The following is a 27,640-nucleotide window of genomic DNA, read 5'->3' on the forward strand; positions in this document are numbered from 1 at the left end:
ACTGCTTGACCCATACCAGTCTGGTTTCCGCTCTCTCCACTCCACTGAAACTGCCCTCACAAAAGTCTGCAATGACCTCCATGCCGCCAAATCTAAGGGCCACTACTCTCTGCTTATTCTTCTTGACCTCTCTGCTGCTTTTGACACTGTGGACCACCCTCTTCTTCTGCAAATCCTTCACTCTCTTGGTCTACGTGATACTGCCCTCTCCTGGCTGTCCTCCTACCTCTCCGATCGTTCCTTCTCTGTCTCCTCTCATGATGCTACCTCGCCCCCACTTCCACTAACTGTTGGTGTCCCCCAAGGTTCTGTTCTTGGGCCTCTCCTTTTCTCTCTCTATACGTCCTCTTTAGGTGAACTCATTAGTTCTTTTAATTTCCAGTACCACCTCTATGCTGATGACACTCAAATCTACCTCTCCTCCCCTGATCTCTCCACGGCTCTCCTCACTCGTGCCTCTAACTGTCTTTCTGCTATCTCTTCCTGGATGTCCCAGCGCTTTCTTAAACTCAACATGTCTAAGACTGAGCTGATCATCTTCCCACCCTCCCGCACAACCTCACCTCCCACAATCTCATTATCCATTGATGGCACGACTATCTCCTCTAGCCCCCAAGTACGCTGTCTTGGTGTAATCCTTGACTCCTCCCTCTCCTTCAAACCACACATTCAGCACCTCTCACAAACCTGTCATTTTCATCTCAAAAACATTTCCAGGATCAGACCTTTTCTCACCCAGGATGCCACTAAGATCATTATTCACTCACTGATTATTTCCAGACTGGACTACTGTAATCTCCTCCTAACTGGCCTCCCTGACAATTACCTCTCTCCACTCCAGTCTATCCTCAATGCTGCTGCTCGGCTCATCTTCCTCACCAAACGCACTACATCCACCTCCCCTCTCCTACTAGCCCTTCACTGGCTTCCCTTCCCCTTCAGAATCCAATTCAAACTTCTCACTCTCACTTACAAAGCTCTCACCCAATCCTCTCCCATTTACATCTCTGACCTTATCTCCCTTTACTCTCCCACCCGTCCTCTTCGCTCTGCTAATGCACGCCGCCTCTCCTGTCCCCTGATTACTTCCTCCCACTCCTATCTCCAAGATTTTTCACGTGCTGCTCCCTTCCTTTGGAATTCTTTACCTCTCCCCCTCAGACTCTCCACCTCTCTACAAAACTTCAAACGGGCTCTCAAGACCCATTTCTTTACCAAACCCAGCCAAATCTCATCCTAACCCCCTGTTCCATGCTCTCTATGTACCCCATCTGTGTCACCCCTGTCTGTCTACCCCTACCCCTAGAATGTAAGCTCTCACGAGTAGGGCCCTCTTCCCTCATGTGCTCACCCTTTTCTTCTTTAATAATTCTCAACTGCCCAAATCACAGTTTTTGGGCCACCTGGAACTTATCTCTGTCATTTACTGGTGTAGTTATGCTTAGTTACCCTGTACTTGTCCAAAATTGATTTCAACTGTAAGTCACTGTTTTGATTATGTGCATATGTACTCTGTAATTGGGCGCTGCGGAACCCTTGTGGCGCCATATAAATAAATTGATAATAATAATAATAATAATAATAATGGGGTGTCGCCTGGTATGTCACAGGAGATATGATGGTGGAGGGAGCAGGGTGACATAGGTGGGGTGTTGCAGGGAGACTGGTGGGGTGATGATGGCATGACACGGGTGATATGATAGTGGGGGGAGCAGGGTGATATAGATGGGGGGGTACAAGGTGGGGTGATGATGGGGTGTAGCCTGGTATGACACGGGTGATATAGGTGGGGTGTTGCAGGGAGACAGGTGGGGTGATGATGGGGTGTCGCCTGGTATGTCATAGGTGATATGATGGTGGAGGGAGCAGGGTGACATAGGTGGGGTGTTGCAGGGAGACTGGTGGGGTGATGATGGGGTGTAGCCTGGCATGACACGGGTGACATGATAGTGGGGGGAGCAGGGTGATATAGATGGGTGGGTGGGGTAACAGGTGGGGTGATGATGGGGTGTAGCCTGGTATGACACGGGTGATATAGGTGGGGTGTCGCAGGAAGACAGGTGGGGTGTAGCCTGGCATGACACGGGTGATATAGGTGGGGTGTAGCCTGGCATGACACGGATGATATGACTGTGGGGGGAGTAGGGTGATAAAGATGGGGGGGGGGGGGTAACAGGTGGTGTGATGATGGGGTGTAGCCTGGCATGACATGGGTGATATAGGTGGGGTGTAGCCTGGCATGACACGGGTGATATGATAGTGGGGGGAGCAGGGTGATATAGGTGGTGGTGGTGGGGGGGGGGGGGGTAACAGGTGGGGTGATGATGAAGTGTTGCCTGGTATGACATGGGGATATGATGGTGGGAGGAGCAGGGTGATATAGGTGGGGTGTCGCAAGGAAACAGGTGGGGTGATGATGGGGTGTCGCCTGGTATGTCATAGGTGATATGATGGTGGAGGGAGCAGGGTGACATAGGTGGGGTTTTGCAGGGAGACTGGTGGGGTGATGATGGGGTGTAGCCTGGCATGACACGGGTGATATGATAGTGGGGGGAGCAGGGTGATATAGATGGGGGGGGGGGGTAACAGGTGGGGTGATGATGGGGTGTAGCCTGGTATGACACGGGTGATATAGGTGGGGTGTCGCAGGGAGACAGGTGGGGTGATGATGGGGTGTCGCCTGGTATGTCATAGGTGATATGATGGTGGAGGGAGCAGGGTGACATAGGTGGGGTGTTGCAGGGAGACTGGTGGGGTGATGATGGGGTGTAGCCTGGCATGACACGGGTGACATGATAGTGGGGGGAGCAGGGTGAAATAGATGGGGGGGGGGGGGGGGGGTAACAGGTGGGGTGATGATGGGGTGTAGCCTGGTATGACACGGGTGATATAGGTGGGGTGTAGCCTGGCATGATACGGGTGATATGACGGTGGGAGGGAGAAGCCGGGTGAGGGCCGCAGCCGTTGCTAGGCAACCCTCCGCCAGCCTCCCCCAGAAGTGACGCACGCCCCCTCTCTGTGTGCAGCCTGAGGCCGCGACCCCGCAGCGCTGCAGTCTCCGGATCCCGCCGGTGTAGGGCAGAGAGCGGATAGGAAGCCGGCGGAGTGACCCGGGGGATTAGCTCGGTTGCGGCGGGTGGCCTGTGTGGGAGTGTCCCGGGAAATGAGGCCGCGCCCAGGGGAAGGACCCGGTGGTGAGCGGACCGTCCTCTGTGCGAGCTCCGGGCGCTGTGGTGTGTGACCGGGGAGGACGGCGAGCATGGGTCGGTAACCGGTGAGGCAGCCGGCGGAGTGGGGTCCAGCCACAGGTGTGCCCCGGCACCGGACATTACCCGGCTGCTGACGTCCTGCGGCAGGTTAGTGATGAGGGAGCTATGCTATATTATACTGTTATATTATATTATATTATATTACATTACATTATATATCAGTGGGTGAGCAGCCCCCTCTGCTGCTGCTGGAGTCTTATCAGGTTCCCTGCTACCTGTACTATATTCCCCAGTTACATTTCCCTCAATAGACCTGTACCCTGCCCACATTTGCACCCAAGTTGCACATTATATATATATATATATATATATATATATATATATATATATATAATTTCACAGGATGATACATACCATCCCTGTAATTGCAGCACCCCCACACTGGGTTCTGTGCCGTATATGCATTAATGTGACGCCAGTCCGTGGTGCATTTCCCGATACAGTCTCAGGTACTATAGGGTGCGTTATCCTGGAGGCGGTTCTGCGTCCTAGAATGTATGGACGCAGTGTTACTGTGGTATACTGCTGCCCCGGTGGGAAAGTAGCCCTTGACTCCAATGGAATCTGTTTTTATGTTTTTTCCATACATTTATTAATGTGTGAAATATGGCAGAAAACCAGGTAGGTGTGTAAGGCATGTAAGTACAATATGACGTACTGTATAAGGCAGGGAGACTCTATGGAGGCGAGGTACGTACATCCTATCTGCTCTCTGTGATATAATCGGGTACTCTTCTTGCATACAGCGACATCTTGTTAGTGGCCTCATGGCACTGCCATATTATTATTATACTTCATATTGTCACCCTCTGTCAATGTGACATCTATATAGCGCAGGTTGTGTGTTGCAGTGTACGGCCTGGCAGGCGTGGTGCAATGCTCTGCGTCTATAGCAATGTGTCAGTAGCTGGTGACGGTGGGGGAAGTTGTCACTCATACAAACAACGGCCATGTATTTATAGTACTATTGGCCGAGTCCTAAATCATTTGCCTCCTTGAAATTGGCAGATTATTTTTACAGATAATCTCTCTATGGGGAGAATTCAATTTAATCCCCCCACCCACTATGGCAGATCTGTCACATTCCACATATATTGTAAACTTCTGATTGCGTGCTCTGGCTGTATGGCTTGTTCCTGTGGTATGTTGTGACATGCTGAAACTTTCCTCTTCAGACGAAGCAGTTGTTGCAGGGCCGTCCTCTCTCTCCTTGACTCATTTGACTTGTAAAATCTGACGGCGAGTGAGTGAATGTTCGCAGTGCTGTGGATGAATGGAAGTCCTAATATGCTTTGGCGTCCAGTACCGTTCCCCCCCCAACAGCACTACTGCCTTCTATATGTAAATATAATCTGGTCACCGTTCGTAAGAACGGTGGAGGTGATCCCTCTGACTTGATCTGTGAATCGTGCCATGTCTTAGGTTCGTCCGATTTTAAAATCCGATGAGGCTTTTTTATATTTTGTGTGCAATTGGCAAGGGCAGTGTGCGTATCGCAGCATTGGAATTGCAAGTATGAAAAGTAATTGTTTCCTTGTGAGCTGAGGATAAAGAAAGGAGTGGAGCATTTACTTTAGCACGGACACAAAACCTTATTCCTAGAGGAATGTCATTCTGTCGAAACCGCCCCTATGCAAATTACGTCGGGCCGAGTACAGCCGTGTGTTGTGTGTCATTAATCTGCTACTGAGTAGTCTCAGCAGAAGCTGAAGGCATTGAAATGTGACTTGAGAAGCCATCTGATTATGGTCTTGTACAGCTGTAACAGGCGTATGGGCAGTGATCAGCAGTGGGTAAAGCGCTGTGCGGCTTGTGAAACAGGACATTAACACACATCTGCTCTCCAGCCTCTTGTCTGCTCTCTGAGCATGGCGGGCTGCTCCCACTGCCTCAAGCCTGGAATTTTTGGCAAAAGTGGGAGAACGAGTTACACGCACACACACATCTACCTCTAGCAGCAAAAATCCACATGCACATGATGTAGCATAAGTAAATCAAACCTTTATTGCAATATATAGTGGGCAGTGCACCTGACTATCCTTGCGATCCTGGCAAGGATGTATGGCCGCTCATCAGGATCAAAATGATTGTCGGATGCACTGTCACTCCATAGTGTTGCAGTAAAGGTTGTATTTTTCTTCAATAAATACATCGGTGCTGCTCACTAAGGTTCATATAATACATTCATCCATTGTAAAATGTGAGACAGTCACTCCTGTAATTAGGAAATATGCACTTATTGTCTTTTATTTCTGATTATTATTATATGCAGTGGTTGTCAGCCTTGAACCTTTCAATAATTTCTAATTCATGTGTTTTATTTGATGCCTCACGTAGCAGTCCCTGTGATATGGAGAGTGTTGCATAGGTGGTAGGGCAGAGGTCCTCAAGGCACCCCAACGGTCCAGGTTTTAGGTATATCCATTGCTCAGCACAGATAGCTAAATCAAAGTGACTGAGGTACTAATAAAGTCTCCTGTGGCCAAACATGGATAAACTTAAAACCTGAACTGTTGGGGTGCATTGAGGACAGCATTTGAGAACGTCTTTGGTAGGGTCTTCCAGGTAATCCAACCGAGCATGCCAGCCACCCACTTTCATGTTTCCCACTTATAGATGCTGACCATACATTAGGATGACCAGCATCTGATCCGATTCCTCATAAGATTTCCCTTTAACGCTTCGGACTGGCTGTAATTATTATGTTCGTTGCTCATTCACTGGTTCATACTTCAGCAGCCTAGGAGTTGGCCCCTTAACTTGTTTTCCCTGAGTATTAATTATGTTGTGTAGTCTACATGTGTCATACCCGGTATGGGCACTTAATATTGAATTGGCTCATCCTTCATGATGGGGGATCATGATACTGGCATAGTTCCAGAATATCGCACAAAATAATAATTTGGTTCGGCTCTGTTAATTGAGAAGGCCATAACATATGGATAACATCAATATCACTTGACAACCGCACGTGCTCTGTGAATGTGGCATTATTATACTGCATGAAAACATGTTGGTGATGCTCATCACTTAGGATTATTCAGTAAGAATGGCCATTAACACTAATGCCTTTACTACACTCTGGGGGACATTTACTAAGCAGTGATAAGAGCGGAGAAATTGCCCATGGCAACCAATCAGCACTGAAGTAAAATCTATAATTTGCATACTGTAAAATTATACAGAGCTGCTGATTGGTTGATGGGGCAACTTCTCCACTGGCTCACATCTCCGTTCTTATCACTGCTCAGTAAATGTCCCCCTCTGTCTCATCTCTCCTGGCATAGGGGGTACTCCCAGGGGTGTGGTTCGTTTTATCGACAGTGTCTAGGTCGACAATGTTTAGGTCGACCACTATAGGTCGACAGTCACTAGGTCGACATGGATGGAAGGTCGACAGGGTTCCTAGGTCGACATGTGCTAGGTCGACAGGTCTAAAGGTCGACATGAGGATTTTTTTTTTTTTGTGTCGTTTTCTTCGTAAAGTGACCGGGATCCCAAATTAGTGCACCGCAAGGCCAGTTCACAAAAGGCATTACTATTGGTTTAAATACAGAGATTATAATGTTCATCCATTTAAGTGTCAGCATGGGCTGACTGCATTATTGTATGTATTGTTCAGCTGTACTCTTCCACGGTGTACCCTATCTATAAGACAAACATAATGTGTTCATAGCAGTACAGAGTATTTCAGGAGAGGATCTGTAAGGAGTCAGTCACCCATTGGTGTGATTCTAGTAGTGATGTCAGGACTGCATGTGATGGACAGTGTTATACTGTGCGGTAAGGAGACACTGAGGTCTCCTTCTAACCTGTCCACTTATTTTGGGCTTTTCACATGTTAATAAGTGAGCAAAAAGTGCCCAAAATAGTCAGAAATTCCTTTTTCTCTATCGTCCTAGTGGATGCTGGGGTTCCTGAAAGGACCATGGGGAATAGCGGCTCCGCAGGAGACAGGGCACAAAAAGTAAAGCTTTAGGATCAGGTGGTGTGCACTGGCTCCTCCCCCTATGACCCTCCTCCAAGCCTCAGTTAGATTTTTGTGCCCGGCCGAGAAGGGTGCAATCTAGGTGGCTCTCCTAAAGAGCTGCTTAGAAAAGTTTAGCTTAGGTTTTTTATTTTACAGTGAGTCCTGCTGGCAACAGGATCACTGCAACGAGGGACTTAGGGGAGAAGAAGTGAACTCACCTGCGTGCAGGATGGATTGGCTTCTTGGCTACTGGACATTAGCTCCAGAGGGACGATCACAGGTACAGCCTGGATGGTCCCCGGAGCCTCGCCGCCGGCCCCCTTGCAGATGCTGAAACGAGAAGAGGTCCAGAATCGGCGGCAGAAGACTCCTCAGTCTTCTTAAGGTAGCGCACAGCACTGCAGCTGTGCGCCATTTTCCTCTCAGCACACTTCACACGGCAGTCACTGAGGGTGCAGGGCGCTGGGAGGGGGGCGCCCTGGGAGGCAAATGAAAACCTTCTTTGGCTAAAAATACCTCACATATAGCCTCCGGGGGCTATATGGAGATATTTAACCCCTGCCAGAATCCGTTAAGAGCGGGAGACGAGGCCGCCGAAAAAGGGGCGGGGCCTATCTCCTCAGCACACAGCGCCATTTTCCCTCACAGAAAGGCTGGAGGGAAGGCTCCCAGGCTCTCCCCTGCACTGCACTACAGAAACAGGGTTAAAACAGAGAGGGGGGGCACTAATTTGGCGTTAGAAATATATAAAAAAGATGCTATAAGGGAAAACACTTATATAAGGTTGTCCCTATATAATTATAGCGTTTTTGGTGTGTGCTGGCAAACTCTCCCTCTGTCTCTCCAAAGGGCTAGTAGGTCCTGTCCTCTATCAGAGCATTCCCTGTGTGTGTGCTGTGTGTCGGTACGTGTGTGTCAACATGTATGAGGACGATGTTGGTGAGGAGGCGGAGCAATTGCCTGTAATGGTGATGTCACTCTCTAGGGAGTCGACACCGGAATGGATGACTTATTTAGGGAATTACGTGATAATGTCAACACGCGCCAAGGTCGGTTGACGACATGAGACGGCCGACAAACAATTAGTACCGGTCCAGACGTCTCAAAAACACCGTCAGGGGTTTTAAAACGCCCGTTTACTTTAGTCGGTCGACACAGACACAGACAGGGACACTGAATCCAGTGTCGACGGTGAATAAACAAACGTATTCCTTATTAGGGCCACACGTTAAGGGCAATGAAGGAGGTGTTACATATTTCTGATACTACAAGTACCACAAAAGAGGGTATTATGTGGGATGTGAAAAAACTACCGTAGTTTTTCCTGAATCAGATAAATTAAATGAAGTGTGTGATGATGCGTGGGTTCCCCCTGATAGAAAATATGGGCGGTATACCCTTTCCCGCCAGAAGTTAGGGCGCGTTGGGAAACACCCCTTAGGGTGGATAAGGCGCTCACACGCTTATCAGAACAAGTGGCGGTACCGTCTATAGATAGGGCCGTCCTCAAGGAGCCAGCTGACAGGAGGCTGGAAAAATATCATAAAAAGTATATACACACATACTGGTGTTATACTGCGACCAGCGATCGCCTCAGCCTGGATGTGCAGAGCTGGGGTGGCTTGGTCGGATTCCCTGACTAAAAATATTGATACCCTTGACAGGGACAGTATTTTATTGACTATAGAGCATTTAAAGGATGTATTTCTATATATGCGAGATGCACAGAGGGATATTTGCACTCTGGCATCAAGAGTAAGTGCGATGTCCATATCTGCCAGAAGATGTTTATGGACACGACAGTGGTCAGGTGATGCAGATTCCAAACGGCACAAAGGTGTATTGCCGTATAAAGGAAGAGGAGTTATTTGGGGTCGGTCCATCGGACCTGGTGGCCACGGCAACTGCTGGAAAATCCACCGTTTTTACCCTAAGTCACATCTCTGCAGAAAAAGACACCGTCTTTTCAGCTTCAGTCCTTTCGTCCCTATAAGAGTCATATCTGCCCAGGGATAGAGGAAAGGGAAGAAGACTGCCGCAGGCAGCCCATTCCCAGGAACAGAAGCGTTCCACCGCTTCTGACAAGCTCTCAGCATGACGCTGAGACCGTACAGGACCCCTGGATCCTACAAGTAGTATCCCAGGGGTACAGTTTGGAATGTCGAGACGTTTCCCCTGCGCAGGCTCCTGAAGGCTGCTTTACCAAGGTCTCCCTCCGACAAGGAGGCAGTATGGGAAAAAATTCACGAGCTGTATTCCCAGCAGGTGATAATTAAATTACCCCTCCTACAACAAGAAAAGGGGTATTATTCCACACTATATTGTGGTACTGAAGCCAGAAGGCTAGGTGAGACCTATTCTAAATCTAAAAAAATTTGAACACTTACAAAGGTTCAAATCAAGATGGAGTCACTCAGAGCAGTGATAACGAACCGGGAAGAAGGGGACTATCTGGTGTCCCGAGACATCAGGGATGCTTACCTCCATGTCCCAAATTTGCCCTTATCACTAAGGGTACCTCAGGTTCGTGGCACAGAACTGTCACTATCAGTTTCAGACGCTGCCGTTTGGATTGTCTACGGCACCCCGGGTCTTTACCAAGGTAATGGCCGAAATGATGGTTCTTCTTCGAAGAAAAGGCGTCTTAATTATCCCTTACTTGGACGATCTCCTGATAAGGGCAAAGTCCAGGGAACAGTTGGAGGTCGGAGTAGCACTATCTCGGATACTGTTACAACAGCAGGGGTGGATTCTAAAGATTCCAAAATCGCAGCTGATCCCGACAACAAGTCTCCTGTGCTTAGGGATGATTCTGGACACAGTCCAGAAAAAGGTGTTTCTCCCGGAAGAGAAAGCCAGGGAGTTATCCGAGCTAGTCAGGAACCTCCTAAAATCAGTGCATCATTGCACAAGGGCCATGGTAAAAAAATGGTGACTTCCTTCGAAGCAATTCCAGTCGGCAGATTTCATGCAAGAACTTTTCAGTGGGATCTGCTGGACAAATGGTCCGGATCGCATCTTCAGATGCATCAGCGGATAACCCTATATCCAAGGACAAGGGTGTCTCTCCTGTGGTGGTTACAGAGTGCTCATCTTCTAGAGGGCCGCAGATTCGGCATTCAGTTTTGGATGTTGGTGACCACGGAGGCCAGCCCGAGAGGCTGGGGAGCAGTCACACAAGGAAAAAATTTCCAGGGAGTGTGATCAAGTCTGGAGATTTTTCTCCACATAAATATAGCTAAGGGTAAATTTATAATGCTCTAAGCTTAGCAAGACCTCTGCTTCAAGGTCAGCCGGTATTGATCCAGTGGGATAAAACATCACGGCAGTCGCCCACGTAAATAGACAGGGCGGCACAAGAAGCAGGAGGGCAGTGGCAAAAACTGCAAGGACTTTTCGCTGGGCGGAAAATCATGTGATAGCACTGTCAGCAGTGTTTCATTCCGGGAATGGAAACTGGGAAGCAGACTTCCTCAGTAGGCACGACCTCCACCCGGCAGAGTGGGAACTTCATGGGGAAGTTTTCCACATAATTGTAAACCGTTGGGAATTACCAAAGGTGGACATGATGGCGTCCCGTCTGAACAAAAAACGGGACAGGTATTGCGCCAGGTTAAGAGACCCTCAGGCAATAGCTGTGGACGTTCTGGTAACACCGTGGGTGTACCAGTCGGTGTATGTGTTCCATCCTCTGCTTTTCATACCTAAGGTACTGAGAATTATAAGACGTAGAGGAGTAAGAACTATACTCATGGCTCCGGATTGGCCAAGAAGGACTTGGTACCCGGAACTTCAAGAGATGCTCACAGAGGACTTATGGCCTCTGCCGCTAAGAAGGGACTTGTTTCAGCAAGTACCATGTCTGTTCCAAGACTTACCGCAGCTGCGTTTGACGGCATGGCGGTGGAACGCCGGATCCTAAGGGAAAAGGCATTCAGGAAGAGGTCATTCCTACCCTGGTCAAAGCCAGAAAGGAGGTGACCGCACAACATTATCACCACATGTGGCGAAAATATGTTGCGTGGTGTGAGGCCAGGAAGGCCCCACGAAGAAATTTCAACTCGGTCGATTCCTGCATTTCTTGCAAACAGGAGTGTCTATGGGCCTCAAATTGGGGTCCATTAAGGTTCAAATTTCGGCCCTGTCGATTTTTCTTCCAGAAAGAATTGGCTTCAGTTCCTGAAGTCCAGAAGTTTGTCAAGGGAGTATTGCATATACAACCCCCTTTTGTGCCTCCAGTGGCACTGTGGGATCTCAACGTAGTTCTGGGATTCCTCAAAACACATTGGTTTAAAACCAGTCAAATCTGTGGATTTGAAGCATCTCACATGAAAAGTGAACATGCTCTTGGACCTGGCCTGGACCAGGCGAGTGTCAAATTGGTGGTTTTTTTCTCAAAAAAGCCCATATCTGTTTGTCCATTCGGACAGGGCAGAGCTGCGGACTCGTCCCCAGTTCTCTCCCTAAGGTGGTGTCAGTGTTTCACCTGAACCAGCTTATTGTGGTGTCTTGCGCCTACTAGGGACTTGGAGGACTCCAAGTTGCTAGATGTGGTCAGGGCCCTGAAAATATAGGTTCCAGGACGGCTGGAGTCAGGAAAACTGACTTGCTGTTATCCTGTATGCACCCAACAAACTGGGTGCTCTTGCTTTTAAGCAGACTTTTGCTAGTTGGATGTGTAATACAATTCAGCTTGCACATTCTGTGGCAGGCCTGCCACAGCCAAAATATGTAAATGCCCATTCCACAAGGAAGGTGAGCTCATCTTGGGCGGCTGCCCGAGGGGTCTCGGCTTTACAACTTTGCCGAGCGGCTATTTAGTCAGGGGCAAACACGTTTGTAAAATCCTACAAATTTGATACCCTGGCTAAGGAGGACCTGGAGTTCTCTCATTCGGTGCTGCAGAGTCATCCGCACTCTCCCGCCCGTTTGGGAGCTTTGGTATAATCCCCATGGTCCTTTCAGGAACCCCAGCATCCACTAGGACGATAGAGAAAATAAGAATTTACTTACCGATAATTCTATTTCTCGGAGTCCGTAGTGGATGCTGGGCGCCCATCCCAAGTGCGGATTATCTGCATTACTTGTACATAGTTACAAAAATCGGGTTATTATTGTTGTGAGCCATCTTTTCAGAGGCTCCGCTGTTATCATACTGTTAACTGGGTTCAGATCACAGGTTGTACAGTGTGATTGGTGTGGCTGGTATGAGTCTTACCCGGGATTCATAAATCCTTCCTTATTGTGTACGCTCGTCCGGGCACAGTACCTAACTGAGGCTTGGAGGAGGGTCATAGGGGGAGGAGCCAGTGCACACCACCTGATCCTAAAGCTTTACTTTTTGTGCCCTGTCTCCTGCGGAGCCGCTATTCCCCATGGTCCTTTCAGGAACCCCAGCATCCACTACGGACTCCGAGAAATAGAATTATCGGTAAGTAAATTCTTATTTTCACCATTGTGTTCTCCAATTGTAACTCCACTTTTAAAATTTCAGGACAAAGCGATTTCTGTTTGCCGTATGTTATTGTTTCCATGCGTCCTAGTGCAGTAATGGTAAAAGCGCATTGCTGTTAAGATTCTTGTGTGCCCACCCGTTTTCTCAGAGCATATGACTGAGTGAGTCCTGAGAGTTATATAGTAGAAGCAGCAGGTTCTCCCAGCAGCACAGAGTAATGCCAGGATGCCGTCACACACACCTCTATAATACAAAGTCCTTACATACTGTACAGCTTCTTATTTGCATTTGTCGCCTGCTCACTGTGCTCTGAACGTGTGAATTGTTCTGCCTGTGGATAAGGGAGGGGTGCCGATCACATAGCAGAATCAGTGTGTGTAGGGAAGGTCAGGAACAAGTTTATTTACTGTGACGTTTGCCTAATATTACCGCTATTAAACAGAATTGTTAAGCTCTTGGCATATCGGCGATTACGGCATACTCTCAGGCAGAGGCCATACCATTAATACTGCGCATAGTTATGTCTGGAGACCTGTGTAATGTTACTGCAGAAGAGATTCCCATACAAACTGATGTTTGTGCTGCCTGCATGAGGCCATTCCTCTGACTGTTGGGTTTGTTTCCCGTCACATTGACCCTCCTACTCATTTCATGAGATGATAATGCTGCATTAATACTGCTGGGTGTGGGAACAGATCTCTGGCTGTGGTTTCTTTCCCATCCTTTCCTTACAGTGAATACATTTCTTGCAAATTGCAGCTAAATTGTGACCTCACTGCTCCACAGCCCCATTGTAATGTTCTCCCCCTGCTGGGAGATCTGCTTTCTCTTCCATAGCCTGTTCAAGTCCCTTTCTCAGAATGAATTGCACTGAGAGAGCCAATAGAAAGCCAGCCCTACTCGTAGCGGCTGAATGCAGCACTCTGGACAGAGACAGCAGAGGAGGATTTGCAGTGTTCCTCTTCTTCTTCTAGCGTTCTCCTCCTCATATCAGACAAAATGTTTGCTCTTAACTGTAGCCGCAGCTTATCCAGTCCCTGTCAGCGGGCTTGGAAGGCCTGGTGTTGACTGGGTAGCAGAAAGGGTTAACCGCACCCAGTCAGTTCAATTTCCAAAACAGGCGCTTAGAGATAAAATCATTTGTTTCCGGACATCTGGAAAATGGGTTGGGTAATCCCTACTGTCCACATCCTACCTCCTAGAGCAGTGGTTCTCAAACTCGGTCCTCAGGACCCCACACGTTCACGTTTTCCATGTCACCCAGCAGCTGCACTGTGTATCACCAACTGTCACATTTTAAAAATCTACAGGTGACCTGCGAAACATGAACCGTGTGGGGTCCTGAGGACCGAGTTTGAGAACCTGTGTCCTAGAGGATTTTGCCTATAATAAGCTCTCACTGCTTAGTGAATATGTATGATTGTGATGGTTGGTGTACTTGCGTGCTTACTATCATTTCTCTATTGCCTTTTAGAAAATGATAGACAGCATCTGATTTGGTTGCTATGGGCAACCTCACCAATTCTCTGTTTTAGAAGCTTTAGTAAATTTAGCCCATAAAGTGTACTTGTTGCACCAGTGAAGAGCCAGGCAGAGAGCGATTAGTACCCAACAGTTATGGTAAGGTTTATCAGGCCATTCAAAGCTTTGGAAAGATCGAGAAACTCTGTCAGGAAATTGATATCATCCCGTTGTGGCTAATAATATGTATGACATTTTCCCGAACACGCACCCCAATGTCCCTGACATGTGGGCTTCTAATAGATTTGGAAGGTCTGGTCCTTGTCACTCAGATCAGTTGGTTTGTGTTAGCTTTGTGCATTATGGTTGGGTGTGAGATTGGTAGGTATAGGCGGGGTGCTAGCGCAGAGACCCTGGCAGGATGGCACTCTGCGTTTCCATCCAAGTCTGGTACTGCTCCAGTGGCCTCATCTTTCAGCACAGGTTCACCTGCGGCACTGAATGTGGCCAATATTAAAAGTATCTTGTTCTTCTTTTGTAGGTCCATATATGTGGCCTAATTCAGACCTGGTCACTGTGCTGCAAATTTGCAGAGGTCTGCAATCAGATAGTCGCTGCCCAGGGAGAGTGAAAACCCACCCCGTGCAAGTGTGCAAATGCATGTGCATGACGTGCGAAAATTCCGCCAGGCAGCGAACAGCTGCAAATCTGCACTCCCTCACCAGCTAATGATTTTTCCAGTCTGTACGTAGCCCAGGACTCACTCCTACAGTGCGATAGAATCAGGCTTATCAGGTACGGAGCTGACATCACCAACCCTCCCTGAAAACGCTTGGGAACGCCTGCGTTTGTGCCTGCGCATTGCGATGCATTCGCATGCGCAGTCATTCGATCGGCTGCAGTGTGAATTTGCACAACAGGGATCAGGTATGAATCGGGCCCATAGTGCATAAGTCACACAAAGCTCTAATCATGTCGGAAAGGAAATGGGTCCAATAAACCTTTTTCGTTTGTGAAATATACTGTGCTTATGAATTTCTTCTTTATGTGGCTGATAAAAGGGGCGCTCCACCTTCTGGTGACATTAACGCATTGGTTTGTCCTTCTGGCACAATTACTGCATATATTGTGTATTTCTTTCCTTTCCAGCTTTGATCTGTGCTTTTTTTTGTCATGTATTTATCTCATCTGTCCGAGTTAGTGTTGTCCTGGGTTATGACACAGCTGTGGATAAAGCTGTGTCAGGAGATCAGTGTATTGTCCTCTGCTTGTGTAACACAGATACACTTACCCCAATGCACGACAGGAAAGCACAGAAAGATGCATTCTTGGTTATTTGGCAGAGTCTCACTGACCTGTTTCCTCTTAGCGGAGCCGCAGGAAATGAACGCCGATTCCAGATCTCCTAGAGTGCCGCCGTTTCTGTAGCATCGCAACATTTGCTGAGATGTAAGTGAGCGGGAGGAACAGGAAATAGAGGCGCTTGGGAAGAGCTGTTTCCGCGTTCAGCTCCCAGGATCTCGCTAAGAGGAAATGTTCCGAGTAACCGTTTGCGTGGTTTTAAATCGACGTGTTTAGTTAAAGCCGCAGGAAGTCGTGTACTTGGCAGTTAACTAAAATCTTCTGATGGTGTAAAAACCCTTTAAATATCTGGTGAAAGATCCTCCATTAGTGATAAGTAAGAGGAAAACCTTAACGCTGCTGCCTGCTGGCATCCTGCTGTCCTGTTTGTGTTCTGCTCTTTTGTGTTGTTTTCAGAGCATCATTTAGCGAGCATTTAATTGCTCTTCCAGCCTCTCTCCGCTGACCTCAATAATGCATTTTGTTGAGCGCTGGTATAAAGACCTTTTTAAGGAAGCAATGTTTCATTTTCCTTCTTGTTGCTAAACAGATATCGATCAGGCTCTTTGGGAAGACCGCCGCAGGCAGCCTCATATATCTTGCCAGCAGAATGACAGCTCTGTAAATTGCTTTGGATAACTGGTCCCATATTCCAGCTCCAGTTGTGGCCAATAATCCGGGGTACTCCAGTATTCTACAAAACCACGGGGTCCCTCAATTTCCACGTTGGACTAATGAAGGGAAAGAGCAGAACAGCCAATTGTGTGATCAATTTCTGAGCATACGGCTCCTGTTAACTGGCTTTCCCCTTGCGCTGTCAGCGACAGTACAGTGTGTTGGCTGATTGCATACTGCCACCTTATACTTACCTATTATAAAATAATTTAGCTGCAACATAACACATTCTTTGTCATCTGAATTATAAAATGTTGCTGAATTCAGCAGCTCGAAGGGAGGGAGATGTACTATAAGGGTGTAAAAATCAGAAAATTGCTATAATTACTGTTTCAGAGAAATATTGCAAAGAAAGTGCCAAATTCCCACTTGTACAGCATGTCGGTGAGTAAGGAATATGATACAGTGGTATTGATATCATCATCCAGTTTGTAATAAAAAATAAAATCTGTATGCCAGGTGAGCATGTAAAGCGGAGGATCCTAGCCAATGTCCTAAAAACTGATGTGGGACCAGGCTTCATGCAACGATTTACTAATTAAAGTAGATGAAATAGCAGCTGGACAGGTCTCTTTGCAGTTCTGCAGAATATATATGTCTGCACATGCTTCTACTAGGTCTTGTTAGGGCTTTTCATGCATCTTGTAGCAGCAGATAATGATGTCTGGGCAGGATTGCCATTCTAGTAGCAGCAGCTAATGATGTCTGGCCAGTACTCTATAGGTTGATTCTGACGGAAAAGGTCCCTTAGGCCACTTGGATCTAGCCTCAACCGTACTCTATATGCTTCTGGTAACAGCAGCTGATGATTTCTGGGCAGGATTGCCATTCTAGTAGCAGCAGCTAATGATGTCTGGCCAGTACTCTATAGGTTGATTCTGATGGAAAAGGTCCCTTAGGCCACTTGGATCTAGCCTCAACCAGGGCAGGATTGCCATTCTAGTAGCAGCAGCTAATGATGTCTGGCCAGTACTCTATAGGTTGATTCTGATGGAAAAGGTCCCTTAGGCCACTTGGATCTAGCCTCAACCGTACTCTATATGCTTCTGGTAACAGCAGCTGATGATTTCTGGGCAGGATTGCCATTCTAGTAGCAGCAGCTAATGATGTCTGGCCAGTACTCTATAGGTTGATTCTGATGGAAAAGGTCCCTTAGGCCACTTGGATCTAGCCTCAACCAGGGCAGGATTGCCATTCTAGTAGCAGCAGCTAATGATGTCTGGCCAGTACTCTATAGGTTGATTCTGATGGAAAAGGTCCCTTAGGCCACTTGGATCTAGCCTCAACCGTGATGTCTGGCCAGTACTCTATAGGTTGATTCTGATGGAAAAGGTCCCTTAGGCCACTTGGATCTAGCCTCAACCAGGGCAGGATTGCCATTCTAGTAGCAGCAGCTAATGATGTCTGGCCAGTACTCTATAGGTTGATTCTGATGGAAAAGGTCCCTTAGGCCACTTGGATCTAGCCTCAACCGTACTCTATATGCTTCTGGTAACAGCAGCTGATGATTTCTGGGCAGGATTGCCATTCTAGTAGCAGCAGCTAATGATGTCTGGCCAGTACTCTATAGGTTGATTCTGATGGAAAAGGTCCCTTAGGCCACTTGGATCTAGCCTCAACCAGGGCAGGATTGCCATTCTAGTAGCAGCAGCTAATGATGTCTGGCCAGTACTCTATAGGTTGATTCTGATGGAAAAGGTCCCTTAGGCCACTTGGATCTAGCCTCAACCGTACTCTATATGCTTCTGGTAACAGCAGCTGATGATGTCTGGGCAGGATTGCCATTCTAGTAGCAGCAGCTAATGATGTCTGGCCAGTACTCTATATGCTTCTGGTAACAGCAGCTGATGATGTCTGGGCAGGATTGCCATTCTAGTAGTAGCAGCAGCTAATGATGTCTGGCCAGTACTCTATATGCTTCTGGTTGCAGCAGATAATGATGTCTGGACAGGATTGCCATTCTAGTAGCAGCAGCAGCTAATGATGTCTGGCCAGTACTCTATATGCTTCTGGTAACAGCAGCTGATGATGTCTGGGCAGGATTGCCATTCTAGTAGCAGCAGCTAATGATGTCTGGGAAGTACTCTCTATGCGTCTGGTAGCAGCAGCAGCTAATGATATCTGAGCAGGATTACCATTCTAGTAGTGGGGAAGGGCTTGCCATGCATGTGATAGCTAATGATGTTTTTGCAGGGTTTTCCATATTTCTTGAAGCAGCAGCTAATGATGTCAGGACAGGGCACCCTATTCATTTGGTAGCTCTAGTTAATGATGTCTGGACAGGGCCTGCCATAATTCTTATAGCAACAGCTAATGATGACTGGGCAGTATCACTACTCTCGTAGTAGCAGCAGCAGCTAGTGAAGCCTGGGCAAGGCTTAACATGTTTCTGGTAGCAGCAGCCATTTATGTATTGGGAAGGGCTTGTCATGCTTCTGGTGGCAGCAGCTAGTGATGTCTGGACAGGACACCCCATGCTTCTGGTAGCAGCTGCTAATGATGTCTGTGCATGACTCTCTTTGCTTCAGGTAGCTGCAGCTAATGATGTCTGGGCAGGCATGCCATGACTCTGGTAGCAGCAGCTAATGATGCTTGGGCCGGGTTCGCCATGATTCTGGTGGGAACAGCCAGGGCCGGACTGGGACTAAAAATAGGCCCTGGCATTTTTGAAGCACACAGGCCCACCTTTGTGACCCCTCCCCTTACTATTCCTGACTCCTCCCACTTATTAGTCTATGCTCTTACAAATATAATTAATATTCTAACAACATAACAAGCGTACATCATTTTCTATTAAAATACACACAACCTGTGGTTGAAGTGGAAATTTTTAAGTGGGGGTATGTAAATGCTCCGGAAAAGGGGGCGTGGCCACTCAAGGGGGCGTGCCCTTCAGTGTAGTTTATCACACCATACACCCCTTATACGCATTATGCACCACAATAGTAGGACCCCTTATACTATCTAGTACTGGTGCCTCTTTCACATTATACCACACAGTATGAGCCAAAATTCACATTATAGCACCCAGTATGAGCCGAAATTTACATTATAGCACCCAGTATGAGCCGAAATTTACATTATATGCCCCCAATAGTGCAGTGCCAGATCCACAATTGCCCCCACAGTGCCAGGTATACAAATGCCCCCACAGTGCCAGGTATACAATTGCCCCCACAGTGCCAGGTATACAATTGCCCCCACAGTGCCAGGTATACAAATGCCCCCACAGTGCCAGGTATACAGATGCCCCCACAGTGCCAGGTATACAAATGCCCCCACAGTGCCAGGTATACAATTGCCCCCACAGTGCCAGGTATACAAATGCCCCCACAGTGCCAGGTATACAAATGCCCCCACAGTGCCAGGTATACAATTGCCCCCACAGTGCCAGGTATACAAATGCCCCCACAGTGCCAGGTATACAAATGCCCCCACAGTGCCAGGTATACAATTGCCCCCACAGTGCCAGGTATACAAATGCCCCCACAGTGCCAGGTATACAATTGCCCCCACAGTGCCAGGTATACAATTGCCCCCACAGTGCCAGGTAAACAAATGCCCCCACAGTGCCAGGTATACAAATGCCCCCACAGTGCCAGGTATACAAATGCCCCCACAGTGCCAGGTATACAAATGCCCCCACAGTGCCAGGTATACAAATGCCCCCACAGTGCCAGGTATACAAATGCCCCCACAGTGCCAGGTATACAAATGCCCCCACAGTGCCAGGTATACAATTGCCCCCACAGTGCCAGGTAAACAATTGCCCCCACAGTGCCAGGTAAACAATTGCCCCCACAGTGCCAGGTATACAAATGCCCCACAGTGCCAGCCAATTGCCCCCACAGTGCCAGATATACAATTGCCCCCACAGCAGCCAGTGCTGCAGCTACTTACCGCTGCTGCACTGCTACTGCTGCTGCTGCTGCTGCTCCTCCGGGCTGTGAGGGACGGGGGTGAATCAGGAGAGCAGAGCGCCCGCCAGCGCGGCTGTGTCTGGTGCTGCGGCGGCTTCGTTCAAACCAGCCGCCGGTTCGTGAGCCAATCGGAGCTCGCGGACCGGCGGCTTCTGATTGGCTGCCGGTCCGCGAGCTCTGATTGGCTCGCGAACCGGCGGCTGGTTTGAACGAAGACGCCGCAGCACCAGACACAGCCACACGCTGGCGGGCGCTCTGCTGTCCTCTCCTGACAGCTGAGACATGCTGCCGCTGGACTGAAGTGCCAGATGGCCAGTCCGGCCCTGGTAACAGCTAATGATGCCTGGGCAGGCATGCTATGACTCTGGAGGCAGCAGCTAGTGATGTCTGGCCAGGGCACACCATGCTTCTGGTAGCAGCTGCTAATGATGTCTGTGCATGACTCTCCTTGCTTCTGGTAGCAGCAGCTAGTGATGTCTGGCCAGAACACGCCATGCTCTGGCGTTGGCAGCTAGTAATGCTTGGGCAGGGCTCCCCATGCGTTTGGTGGTAACAGATGATGATGTCGGGGCAGGCATGCCATGAATCTGGAGGCAGCAGATAGTGATGTTTAGGCAGGCCTCGCCATGCTTCTGGTGGTAGCAGCTGCTGAAATTGCCATCACATACTGTTGTGTGTATGTCTCAGTGGTAGATATGGCAATGTCTTAAAAAATAGTGGGGTGCAACTATTACATGTGGTATAGGCGTCTATTATTGCTCTATTTTAATTTTTCTGTGGATTAATATGACCCATTTAAGATTTATAAGGATTATTTTGTAGTCCCACACAAGCCAATAAACAACATATGCAAGTGGGAACTCAGTCAAGGCATTAGATGGTGTTTATCCATCCTTCTTAATCCCGTAATTGCTGCTAGTATATCACATATGTACGTATAGAGCATACTGGCCCCACTAATTGTGCTACACCATGATAATGTTTATGCAGGTGCATTTTCCGTTTCGTGTTACGCAGCAAAGATATGCCACCATTGCCATCTAAATATAACATACTATATAACTGCACTATCGTAGCATACATCACTGATATTATCAATTCTTGTTTATATCTAGGGCATCTTATATTATTATTATACTATTGTTTGGGAATTGATATGCGCAGGCTTTCATGTGAGAACTATTACATATGTATCCAGTTTGAATTTTATGTAATAAAAGTAGTTATTCTTCCTTCAGTTTGGGCATTTAGAATATATGGGTATACATAAGGGCGCCGGGGATACTACAAGTAATTGCACCCTACATCAGGTTGTTAGGCGACTCCTGATCCCCATCCCCTATAGGCAGCCCTCCTTACGCTTACTATACCCAGGGCTAGCACAGGTATGTTTTCTGCTGCTAAATATGGCATTGCCATAGAGTGCTCCAATGATGTATTTATCCTGTCCCCATGTCTGCAGCATACAGCCATGATTACTGGGACAGAGCCTCACAGAAAGTAGAAACTATTTACCTGGCGCTTCTCCGTCGCTGTTACACTGACATCAGTGGCTCTGCACAAGTGTGCCGCAAACTCGGAGACACTGCCGCTGTCCTACCGCAACCCCTTAGGAGCGCAATGGTTCCTGCCCTTCTGTAAGATGCACGGCAGGCTTCTGCAAATACGTTGTTAATGTCCATGTGATCAGCCTTGTGCAGCAACAACAACAACAACAACAACAGTGCAAGTGTCTGTCCTGGGGAAGTGTCAGGGATACCTGTGTACACATTACTGTGATCCCTGGTTCTCTTCCTTCCTCCACAGCCCTCAGCACTCACATGGGAGATCTCCTTCATGCAGGAGGCCCCTGATCATTTGCCTCCGCTGATAGTGAGAACATTCACACTACTAATAGTGATAATTGCTGCTCATTAGTGTCACAGACCGTTTTACTTCCATAAGGTTCCTTTTGAGAGTGACAACAAAACAACTTTATAGATGAGCTAAGTAAAACTTTTGTTGATCAGTGATGTATTATATGTGTGCTGTGTGTGTCTATGTATGTGTGCTGTGTGTGTGTTTATGTATATGTACTGTGGATTATAGGGTCGACAGTAACTAAGTCGTCCACTGTTGGTCGACAGTGACTAGGTCGACACCTGAAATAGGTTGACCTAGAGGATGCTGAGGTCCACATTAGTACCATGGGGTATAGACGGGACCACTAGGAGCCACTGGCACTTTAAGAGTTTAACAGTGTGGGCTGGCTCCTCCCTCTATGCCCCTCCTACCAGACTCAGTTTAGAAAATGTGCCGGACGGAGCCGGTCACAGCTAGGGGAGCTCCATAGGAGTTTTCTTATTTTTTACTAGAGTTAGGCACAGGGAGGCTGCTGGCAACAGCCTCCCTGCTTCATTGGATTTAAGGGGATAGTAGTGTCCGACCCTGAGAGGTTAATGGCCACTATCTCCGCTGACAGGACACTGAGCTCCCGCAGCATGCCGCCACCCCCTAACAGAGCCAGAAAATTCCAGTGGCGAGTGAGTCACCGGCGCCCCTGACAAGCGGGGAACTGGTGTGAATGGTGGCAACAGTGAAGGAGCGCAGTACTAACTACACTTCGGAGTGCTCAGCGGTACAGCAGTGCTGCGCCAGGAGGGGCGCCCTGAGCCAACGACGTTAATACCCTACACTGGTCACTAAAAAGGCTTTCAGGGACCTCGGTAACGCTTATTGCTAAAGTCCTCCGGCCAGTATAAAATTTGAAAGTGCGGGAAGACGCGCCATCATCAGGGGGCAGAGCTTCTCCTCAGAGCGGATCCAGCAGCGTTCAGCGCCATTTTCCTCCCTGCAGATCAAGCTACAGAGATGCTGACAGGGAGTGCTGTCCCTCCACATGACTCCAGCTATCCTGTGCGGTACCAGGGGGTTGTAGAGGGGGGAGGGGGGTGTATTTACTGTGTAGTCTATTAAGGGTATACAGTCAGTGCCAGGTATTTATGTTATAACTACCTAGTGAAGCGGTGTGTGTGTGTGTGTGCTGGCTCCAAGCTCTGTTTCTTTGAAGGTACTTGGTGGGGAAACTGTGTCTGACATTTTCCTGTGTGTGTGGGTGTCTCGCATAGCCATGTCCAGGGACTCTATGTCTTATGCTGCAGATTACATTTCTTCTCCAGAGGAATCCATTCCATGTACACAGGAATGTAATGTCTTGTCTCAAATCCCTATTGCTGAGCCAGAATGGCTGACCTCTATTAAGGGAATGATCTCTCAGATCTCTACTAGGGTAGCTCACACTGAGACTGAAACTCAGGTTTTAAAGAATTCTATGGCAGTTTGGTCAGGTTCTGTTCCTATTCCTTCAAAAACCCCTAGCATTTACCCACAGAAATGTGCACTTGCCCAGATTATGCAAGATGACACGGATACTGACTCTGACACGGCAGACGGTGATGGGGATGTGCTGAGGGGGGCGGCATCCCTGGCAAAGGGGGTGCAGCTCATGATTGAGGCCATTAGAGATGTGTTAAACATTACTGACACAACGCCTGAGCAGGTTGAGGAGGCTTACTTCACAGTCAATAAGAAAGCCTCGCTAACCTTCCCTGCGTCTAAAGAATTAAACTCTTTATTTGAAAAATCCTGGTAAACCCCGGAGAAAAAATTCCAGATCCCCAAGAGGGTTCTGGTTGCTTTTCCTTTCCCTGAAGAGGATAGAAAAAGATGGGAAAACCCGCCCATAGTTGATGCATCTGTCTCCAGACTGTCCAAAAAGGTGGTTTTACCTGTCCCTGGTTCTACCGCGTTAAAAGAACCGGCCGATCGTAAGATTTGACACTACACTCAAATCCCTATACACTGCTTCAGGGATGGCCTTCAGGCCTACTATTGCCTGTGCATGGATTTCTAAAGCTATAGTAAAGTGGTCAGGCACGTTACTAGAGGACTTAGATACAATGGATAGAAGTGACATTGAACTGTTTTTACGTAACATACACGATTCTGCGGGGTTCATGGTGGAGTCCATGAAGGACCTGGGTACGCTGAATGCAAGGATATCTTCCATGTCGGTCTCAGCTCGCAGGGGACTCTGGCTACGCCAATGGTCTGCAGACGCGGAATCCAGGAGAAGTGTGGAGAACCTACCCTACACAGGTCAGGCTCTCTTTGGGGAAGTGTTGGATGCGTGCATTTCCATGGCAACCGTGGGTAAGCCATCTTTTCTTCCCTCAGCTACGCCTTCTGCGAAGAAACCATATTCTTCCTCTGCATCGCAGTCCTTTCGGACCGCTAAGACAAAAAAGTCCAAGCCTCCTACCACCTTCTTTAGAGGTGGTTGGGCAAAATCCAAAAAGCCTGCACCTGCAAGTTCCCAGGACCAAAAGCCTGCTTCTGGTTCCTCAAAATCCTCAGCATGGCGGTGGGGGGCGAGACTCAGACGTTTCAGCCACGTCTGGGTGTCTTCCTGCCTGGATCCCTGGGTACAGGAGATTGTGTCCCAGGGGTACAGACTGGAGTTTCAAGAAACCCGGGCTCACCGATTCTTCAAATCAGGCTTACCACCTTTGCTGACAGACAGGGCTATCCTACAGGAAGCCATCCAAAAATTGGAAAAGTCAGAGGTCATTGTTCCAGTTCCGCCTCATATGCAAAACATGGGTTACTATTCAAACCTTTTCGTGGTACCAAAGCCGGATGGTTCGTTCAAACTGATTTTGAACTTGAAATCACTAAACCCTTCTCTAAGGGAGTTCAAGTTCAAAATGGAGTCTCTGAGAGCGGTGATCTCAGGTCTGGAAGAGGGGGAGTTTCTGGTATCCCTGGATATCAAGGATGCGTACGTCCCCATACCGATTTGGCAGCTGCACCAGGCTTATCTCAGATTTGCACTTTTAGACAGTCACTATCAGTTCCAGGTACTGCCGTTCGGTCTCTCCACGGTGTTCACCAAGGTGATGGCAGAGATGATGGTTCTCCTCCGCAGACGGGGAATGAACATAGGGGGTCATTCCGAGTTGATCGTAGCTGTGCTAAATTTAGCACAGCTACGATCAGGCACTCAGACATACGGGGGGACGCCCCACATGTCAGTGCCGCCCCCCCCCCCCTGCAGAAATGCAAAAGCATCACACAGCGGCGATACTTTTTGCATCTCAAGAGTTACTCCCGGCCAGCGCAGCTCCTGCGGCTGGCCTGGAGATCCTCTTCGCTGCCCCGGGTCGCAGCGGCTGAGACATCACGCAGCCGCCACGGGCTGCCCCCCCCCAATGGTCCAGCCACGCCTGCGTTGGCCGGACTGCGCCACCTAAACTGCGGCTTAACGCCGCCGTCCAGCCCAGCGACCGCCTCTGCCTCAGAGGCGATCGCTAGGCAACGACGGCCATCTGGCATGCGCCGGCGCACTGCGGTGCCGGCACATGCGCAGTTCCGACCCGATCACTGTGATAAACTGCAGCGAGCGATCGGGTCGGAATGATCCCCATAATTCCATATCTGGACGGTCTGCTGATAAAGGCGTCGTCAAGGGAGAAGCTGTTGCAGTCCATTGCTCTCACTACACGTCTGCTTAGGGACCATGGTTGGATCCTGAACCTTCCAAAGTCACATTTGGAGCCGACAAGGAGATTGTCGTTCCTGGGGATGATCCTCGACACGGAAGTGCAGAGGGTGTTTCTACCGGTGGAGAAAGCGTTGGTGATACAAACAATGGTCCGGAATGTCCTGAAGCCAGCCCGGGTATCGATTCATCAGTGCATTCGCCTTCTGGGGAAGATGGTTGGCTCTTACGAGGCTCTACAGTTCGGAAGATTTCATGCTCAATCCTTCCAACTGGAGTGGTCGGATTCTCATCTACATATGCACCTGAGGATATGTCTGTCGCTGAAAGCAAGTATTTCACTCCTCTGGTGGCTACAAATGCCTCACCTTGTGGAGGGCGCAGGTTTGGGATTCAGCCTACACACTGATGACATGTTACTCACACATTGTAGCCTAGTTAGCTACTCACCACCTTCTATTTCCAAGAACCGCTGGGTCCAGCTTGTGCAGGGTTCCATGTGCTAATCAAGTGGTCCTGCTGCTTCAGGCAGGTCGCTGAGAGAAGGGATAAGGGCAGTGGAATGTGTAAGGGGAGCTGTGGGGTGGGCACTCTGACCAACATGGCAAATTCATGTCTCTGCTCTTTCCTTGCATAACTGCTATGGGTTCTACACAGGTGATTATCAGTCTGACCGCAGTAATGGGTTCACAGTCCCACAGCTGGAGTATAAAGGACCTCTTAATTCTGCCGTTCCCATAGGAGGTTTTAGTGAATGCACCACTGACCCTGTACAGGGAATGGTAAGGAGAGTACATTATTAATGAGCCTATCGGATTACTTGTAAGTGGCAGCTGGATTGTTCATGTTGTGGCTGCAGTCATTAGTATGATGTTTCACTTGCTTTCTCTTCATTACTTGAGGCAGAGCCCATTCCAAGCCATTAAGGCTACAGAGCTCTGCTGCGATGCTCTACAGTAATTACTCTACATTCAGGTGCTGTATTGTCACCAGCATATCAGATTAGGTTCCTCCCGATTGCTCAGAGAACTGTGGAATTAAGGAGTCGCATCATGTGGTAATATCTACGGGAAGGTGTGAGCTGGTGTCCGGCTGATGGGGAGAGTTTATACTGCTCCGATAACAAGATATCTTCTGTTCAGTAATGAAGCCGGGAGTGAAAGGGGTCTGGCTTTATCTACTCACATTAGTAGCAGCGGAAGTACTGGCCTGTGTGTACGCTTCACGGTAGCAGATAGAAGCCTGCATCAGGTTCTTGTATCTCTTGGCTTTGGACATAACCTCTCAATGTTGACGTCCTCTTTAAAGTCTACCTGTCATGCAAGGCCAGAAGAAGTTCAAACAACTTATCAGCAGTTATCTTTGATCTACCTAGTGCACAATTATACAATACAAGCATGTGTCTTGAGAGTGAAAGGACTCCGTGACTCTGTGTGACGTGTGCTGAGAGTGTTGGGACACCGGTAATGTCTATTACATGTATCCTGAGAGTTATGGAACATTGGGACTGTCTGCGTCCTGAGAGTGAGGATACATTTAGTGTTCATTCTAGCACCCTGCACCTTTCAAAATCCGTGCAGTACCTCTTTCCTGCCTGGGGTGTCGCTCTCTGCTGTGGTGCTTCTCAGCACACTCTGATCTGTTACTCAGTGCTGTGATACAGACCTGTGTGCGTTGAGAAGCACCAGAGCAGAGAGCGACACCCCATGCAGGAAAGAGGAACTGCACAGGATTTGAAAGGTGCAGGGTGCTAGAATGAACACTATACATTGGATCTTTCTGCATTACGTGTGTCCTTTGAACCAGGGATGTGTCCTGAGAGAGGAAATTGATGTCTATATTACATCTCTGAGCTGTGCAGAAATTGCGGGTGGTTTTGCGGACTGGTTTTGCGTGCCCCTAACACACCAACAAATGACTACAAAAAACATTAGTTAAATATGATATGATTATAACATATGGGCCCTCGAGCTGCCTAATGAGTATGGTTTTAAGCTAATGGTCATTTAA

General features: G+C 48.4%; 1 protein-coding gene across 1 annotated transcript in view; it reads left to right on the forward strand.

Annotated features, from left to right (window-relative positions):
• The first annotated feature begins 2,940 nt into the window (after positions 1-2,940).
• ARHGAP32 (Rho GTPase activating protein 32) overlaps positions 2,941-27,640 on the forward strand; it is a 423,313-nt gene continuing 398,613 nt past the window's right edge. The window contains exon 1 of the mRNA XM_063943652.1: positions 2,941-3,356. The gene's annotated coding sequence lies outside the window, so the exon portion shown is untranslated. The remainder of the gene's footprint in view (positions 3,357-27,640) is intronic.

The sequence above is a fragment of the Pseudophryne corroboree genome, chromosome 10, assembly GCF_028390025.1.
Source record: "Pseudophryne corroboree isolate aPseCor3 chromosome 10, aPseCor3.hap2, whole genome shotgun sequence".
In the NCBI taxonomy this organism is placed as follows: Eukaryota; Metazoa; Chordata; class Amphibia; order Anura; family Myobatrachidae; genus Pseudophryne; species Pseudophryne corroboree.